Source organism: Scaptodrosophila lebanonensis, unplaced genomic scaffold (genome assembly GCF_003285725.1).
Source record: "Scaptodrosophila lebanonensis strain 11010-0011.00,11010-0021.00 unplaced genomic scaffold, SlebRS2 tig00000142-arrow-arrow-pilon, whole genome shotgun sequence".
NCBI lineage: Eukaryota > Metazoa > Arthropoda > Insecta > Diptera > Drosophilidae > Scaptodrosophila > Scaptodrosophila lebanonensis.
The window spans coordinates 1,398,296-1,404,295 of record NW_022060589.1 but is presented as its reverse complement, the minus strand read 5'-3'; the positions used below and the strand labels follow the sequence as shown (position 1 = coordinate 1,404,295).

The 6,000-nt window shown below is 40.7% G+C and overlaps 1 long non-coding RNA gene across 1 annotated transcript; it reads left to right on the top strand.

The window, feature by feature from the left end:
* On the top strand, window positions 1-2,066 carry LOC115629357. Its single transcript, XR_003995884.1, has 3 exons — window positions 1-307; window positions 392-1,815; window positions 1,910-2,066. It is a non-coding gene; the product is annotated as an uncharacterized LOC115629357 (long non-coding RNA).
* Window positions 2,067-6,000: the final 3,934 nt, after the last annotated feature.

The following is a 6,000-nucleotide window of genomic DNA, read 5'->3' as shown; positions in this document are numbered from 1 at the left end:
GTCGAAAGGAAATTGTCAAAAGAGGTGTGAAGCAATTTCCGTAAAAGAAAGTTTTCTTGCTTGGCCTTAGCATCCGGATCTTTCTTTTTACTTCGAGATCGCCTAGAGGAAGGTTGTGCATTATCCACGCTAACGGGGTTATCAACTTTTTGGTTATACAGATTATATTTGTACCTATAACCTACAACCTAATACAGCAACGATAGTATTAACAGCGAATAAAAAAGTATATAAATTGGCGAAAACTAAATTGGAGGATTCTATTGTCGAAAGGATTTTTCTGCATGGTGCCACTTCCGGACATCGGGTAAATTTTATTTTTCTCGTTTCTTCGCATTTGGAATGCAAATTCTAATTCACATTTTTTTCGATTTACATTGTTTTCGTGCAGAATTGGCACTTAATAATTAGTCCAATCCAATAGGGCATTAACCTTTGCCTGTCGCTTTGATGCGCGCATGCTAATGCAGCGACTAGGCTAAGGGAGGGGTACGCCAGACGAAGGCGTGCCAGAGGTAAGATCGGCTTTCCGATCAGGCCACTGGAACGGCGAGAAGAACCGTCTCTGCAGTTTCGTGGGTCATATCGTCTATGACGGACGTCGCCTAATAACGGAGTGCGAGTGATTTTTTTGTGTTGTCTTCGGTGAAACCTGTGCCTGGGCAATTGGCAAAGCCCCGTTGTGTTGGTTGGAGGCCCGTGGGAAAGAAAAAGGCATAAATTAGCCTACCCCAACCTTTAAAGGCAACATTATATATATATCCACATATATATTTATATATGTGTCCAGCGCAAAAATGAACTTCTCTAGTGCGCTTATTATTCTTTAATTTTTTTTTCCCCTGTGTTAAATCCAAATTTAAATGTACATATGTGTAACCACGCGAGCAAAGCAACTCGGCATGGCGTGATGAAGTGGGAAAGAATATACCTAAGTGAAAACAAAAAAAAATAATACACAAAGCAAAATTCGTTAGCTACAAATGTGTATGTGCATGGCGACAATTTTTTTTCTGGTTTGTTTAAAAAAAAACACGTTAAAGCCCACCCAGTAAATATCGAACATAAACTTTAGTACAAAAAAATTATGCATGCAAGCAGCGGTGAGCCCACACAGCGCGTCCCCCCCGAAAGATCTTTCGACGTTGGACAAAAACTGTAAGTACAGCCGTTTTAATTTTTATTTTTCATACTTACTTGCGTGCATGCGTACGGAAGTGATCAGCTGTTCAATTGGAACACAGGCTTGCCTGCTAGGCATAAAAACAAACTTAACGCCTTTATGCCAAGTCTTGGCTTTTGTTTCATAATTCTCCTATTATCGGCACGCACATAAACATCCCAAAAGGGGAAAATGCATGAATTTATATAATTCAAATATTTGTTTATATTTTCTTACCCTAATTTCTTTAATATTTGAATATAAATAACCATTTCTTCCAGCCACGCCAATTGCTCTACTCACTTTGCTATACCTACTTATATATATATTTTTTTACTACTAGATATTTAATTAGAAATGTTCATAGGCTTGATTTCGTCGTAAAGGTTAAGGCGAAAGACTTGAAAACTAGTTTTAACTTGCCGTTGGATAAAGTTAGGTTATATATGGAACTTCGAAAAGACAAGGTGTTCAATGAATTTAGTTTTTAATAAAAACATTATAATGATTGCTTAAATTTTCCGGTCTTATGATTTCCGCTAGCCGCAGCATGTAGAGGTTTGAAGGGGTCATTCGCATAATTGTTTTAGGATATGAATGACCAAGGATGGGTGGGCCAATACTTCCTCAACGTCAACAGAGGAATACCAAAGGTGTGTCCACTTGTGTCCTGTGATCTGCAAACCCAGCTTTCTTCTTTTTGTCCTATTTGTGTCAACTTACCGATTTTTATGGCTTTTCCGATAGCACGCTTTGTTTTTAAATAATAAGCTAATTAAAAGGCCGTAAGATATGAGAGTCATCGAACACCACCCATTAGCCGACGAGCCCGAGCCGGAACATACTAGCGTGCGCTCTCAATCTTACACCCACCACCTCGCCTACACTAATGGGCTATTGTCTATACCCGTTACAGTTATAATTTCATTTATTATTTTGGCGCCCAACGTGTGGAGCCCAACTTTTAGTTGTCAATTTTATTTCGTATTTTTGGCTTTCAAATGTTAGGCTTCACAAGAACATAAATATGACTGATACACTTTTTATTCTTTTCTGCAGTAAAATCTTTAGTCTTTTCCAACAATAGCTTCTCGTACGTTAGTCGCAATTAAATTTCTTTTTCCCTTTTGTAGTTTAGCTACATTTTTGTTTATCGTTATCGCTATGTTTTCTTTTAATTGCAACTATCGTAAGGAAAAATAAATCTCTTTTAACGTCATTTAGGTATATTTAGCAGTTAGACGCATTGGACTGCAGGGGATTGGTTCTCTACAGAGGGTACGCCTGACCACGGCTACTGTTTAAATTGCAATGACACTGTATATCTATAACCATTTCTTCTGTCCTTTCTTGTGTACCGCTTTGGTGACTGTCAGACGCATAGGAATACTGGTGAATAGTTTCTTTGAAATGTCAGCAGGCCACGGCTGATAGGAATTAAAGCGATACCAATTCCTTTTTCTATTTTTATTATATGAGTTTCTGCAATTAGACGCATAGGAATTCAGTACGATCGGCTTTAAGAGCTGACTACTGACCACGGATAATGTAGGCATTCAAATAGTAAAAAAGTTCAATATCATTGGTTTCTAAAGACTTTTTGTTTGCGTTATGGGGTGCTTAGGAATACAGGCTGGGTTAATTTTCTGTAATTGCCGCCTGGCCACGGCTCATAATGAAGACAAGGTCACGTAGGTTTGGCATCAGAATAACACCGTCATACCGGCCAAGCGTTGGCTTGCGTTGAGTTTGGCGTTGTTGTTCTTACGACAAACACCAGTGTTCTTTCCTCTTACCCCGCTTTGGGAAGCAGACACTTACGTACACAGGCTGATAAACACTGATAAGAATCTCTACATATGCTGTTGGTTAAGCGTGAAATCATAGACTTTTGGTTTTTGATCGTTACCGTTTCGCTATATTTATTGTTTAGGTTTAATTTTTAGTTTTTCGCTTTTGGGTTTGTTGTACCTATATCTTAAGCTGCAGCAATAGTTTTATTGACGTGCAGACAACAACAACATTTCTTTTTTGGTTTTGTTGACATTTTAGTTTCTCTGTTTTGTTTTGGGATTTTGTTTTGCATTTATTCTTGCAAGTGTTTTGCTTGCATATGCATTGAAGTATTAATAGTAGCTTCGAGATGCCACTAAATCGGTCTACAGAAACCAGTGCCGAATCGGCAACTGACCTTTGCTTTTTATGCAAGGGCAACTTACAGGATTTGGAAACATATAGGGTGACTTGTGGACACATATTCCATAAGGCATGCATTACAACGCATGTCCATGCCTCAAATTTATGTCCCGTTTGCAGAGAGGTTTGCATAAGTAAGCCTTTGGCCAAGCCAACAACTTCGGCTTACAACACAAGGGCACAATCTCGACAACAAGGTTCGGCTAGCACGTCCAGTGAGGCAAGGCGAACTAGTGTTAGTCCAAGCCCACCTAATACCGTCAACCTCAGTACTGTTGGTAATTCAAGCCTTTCTCCTGAGGTCGGAGCAGCGATTGCAGAAGCTGTTAAAGCAATGCAGACTGGATTAATGCTGGAGTTAACTGGTCAGATAGGGAGATTACTACAAGAAAATCTTGCAGCTCAATTGTCAGCTGCACCAGCGGCAGCCACACAAGCGGCCCCTGCAGCAACGGCAGAATCAAGAAACATATCGTTAGAAATACCAGATCAGACCGCTTCTTTGCAACAACTATTGGGCATTGGCTCTAACAATGCCATTAACATACCATCAACGGCACCTCCTAATGCATCGCCTCGTTCGATCAATTCTAGCTTGTTGAGTAGACCCGATAAAGTTGGCCAAATCATTACTAGCTGGAAACTTAGATTTTCTGGTGAACGCAGTAGTTTGTCTATTGATAATTTCTTATACCGGGTTGAGGCTTTGACTCATCAAACTTTGGAAGGAAATTTCGATTTATTATGCGGAAATGCTAGTACGCTGTTTGAGGGAAAAGCTAGCGATTTCTTCTGGCGTTTTCACAAGTCCAGTGGACATATACGTTGGCCAGAGTTATGCGCGGCCTTACGCAAACAATTTAGGGACACTCGCACCGACGTGGATATCCGCGAATTAATACGCGATAGGAAGCAGCGCGAGAAAGAAAGCTTTGATGCATTTTATGATGCGATTGTGCTGCTGACTGACCGTTTGCAAACTCCACTGTCGGAGCAAACGTTAGTTGAGGTTTTGAGGCGCAACTTGAAACCAGAAATTCAGCATGAAATTTTGAATCTGCAGATCAACTCTGTTGAGCAGTTGCGGGAAATTTGTCGCAGGCGCGAATGCTTTTTGGAAAGCATTAATCGCACGCAGACTTATCGTAAAGCACTTCCGTTCAGAACTAACGTAGCTGAAGTAGTCAATGGAGGTAATTGGGAAGAGGCTTCTGAGTTTGGTGAAGACGAAGTTCCTTTAGATATAGAAGCGTTAGCATTAGTCTGTTGGAACTGTAGGAAGGAGGGTCACCGCTATCAGGACTGTATTGCCAAAAGAAAAGTGTTTTGTTATGGTTGTGGAGTGGCAAATACCTACAAGCCATCATGTCAGCGATGCTCAAAAAACGCGAAAGCGAGCACCCAAGGCAGTCGACCGCCTCAGATCGCTCACCATTCTCGGTCGACAAACACGGAGTTGTAGACCAGTATCATAATAAAATAAACTCAACTATTGTTGAAAATATACCGGACGTACCACATTTTGAGACTATGCCTGACATTACGTCATGCTGGCCTCACCGAATTCAGATTTTAAAAGAATCCGCCAACTTTCCAACGTATCTTCATCCTGGTAAACGTTCGCGCAACACAGCTAGACTTAAATCTTTTTGGCATGCAGCGAAAGTTATCTCGGCTATTGGCAAAAATGCTAAGGACCAACGTCCGTATGCAGATATTAAAATATTAGGTCGAGTTGTTTCAGGCTTATTAGATACAGGAGCATCAATGAGCTGTATTAGTGGACAATTGGCCCAGGAAGTTATACGTAGCAAGATAGGACTCAAAAAGATTCTTGGCAACGCTTGCACTGCGGACGGCAGTAGTCAAACAATTTTGGGACGAGTGACATTACCAATTGAATACAATGATAAGAAAAAGAACATTGTATTCCATATAATACCTTCTCTTAGTCAAGACTTATACTTGGGCATAGACTTTTGGAACAGTTTTGGGTTACTTCCATCTAATTTGCAATTGGCAGAAGTAGATAGGGGTACACACAATTTGACTTTGGCTCAGCAATCGGAATTGCAGAATGTTATAGCGCAGTTTCCATCGTTTGCCGTAGCTGGTTTAGGTAAAACACATTTAGTATCTCACTCTATAGATGTGGGCAACGCCAAGGCAATAAAGCAAAGACATTTTCCAGTATCGCCAGCGGTTGAAAAACTTTTATATGCTGAGGTCGATCGATTGTTGAAGCTAAATGTCATTGAGGAGTCAGACAGTGCCTGGTCCTCGCCTGTGGTGTTGGTCCAAAAGCCTGGCAAAGTGCGGCTCTGCTTAGACAGTAGAAAGGTGAATGCAGTTACGCAAAAGGATGCATATCCTTTACCACAAATTGATGGCATACTAAGCAGGCTACCAAAGGCAATGTTCATAACGAGTTTGGATTTAAAAGATGCTTTTTGGCAAATCCCACTCGATACCGCATCTCGCGACAAAACCGCTTTTACCATACCAGGTAGACCTTTATATCATTTTAAGGTCATGCCATTCGGGCTCTGCAATGCTCCTCAAACCATGTCCCGCTTGATGGACAAGGTAATACCAGCGGCTCTGAGGAATGAGGTGTTTATATATCTGGATGATTTATTAGT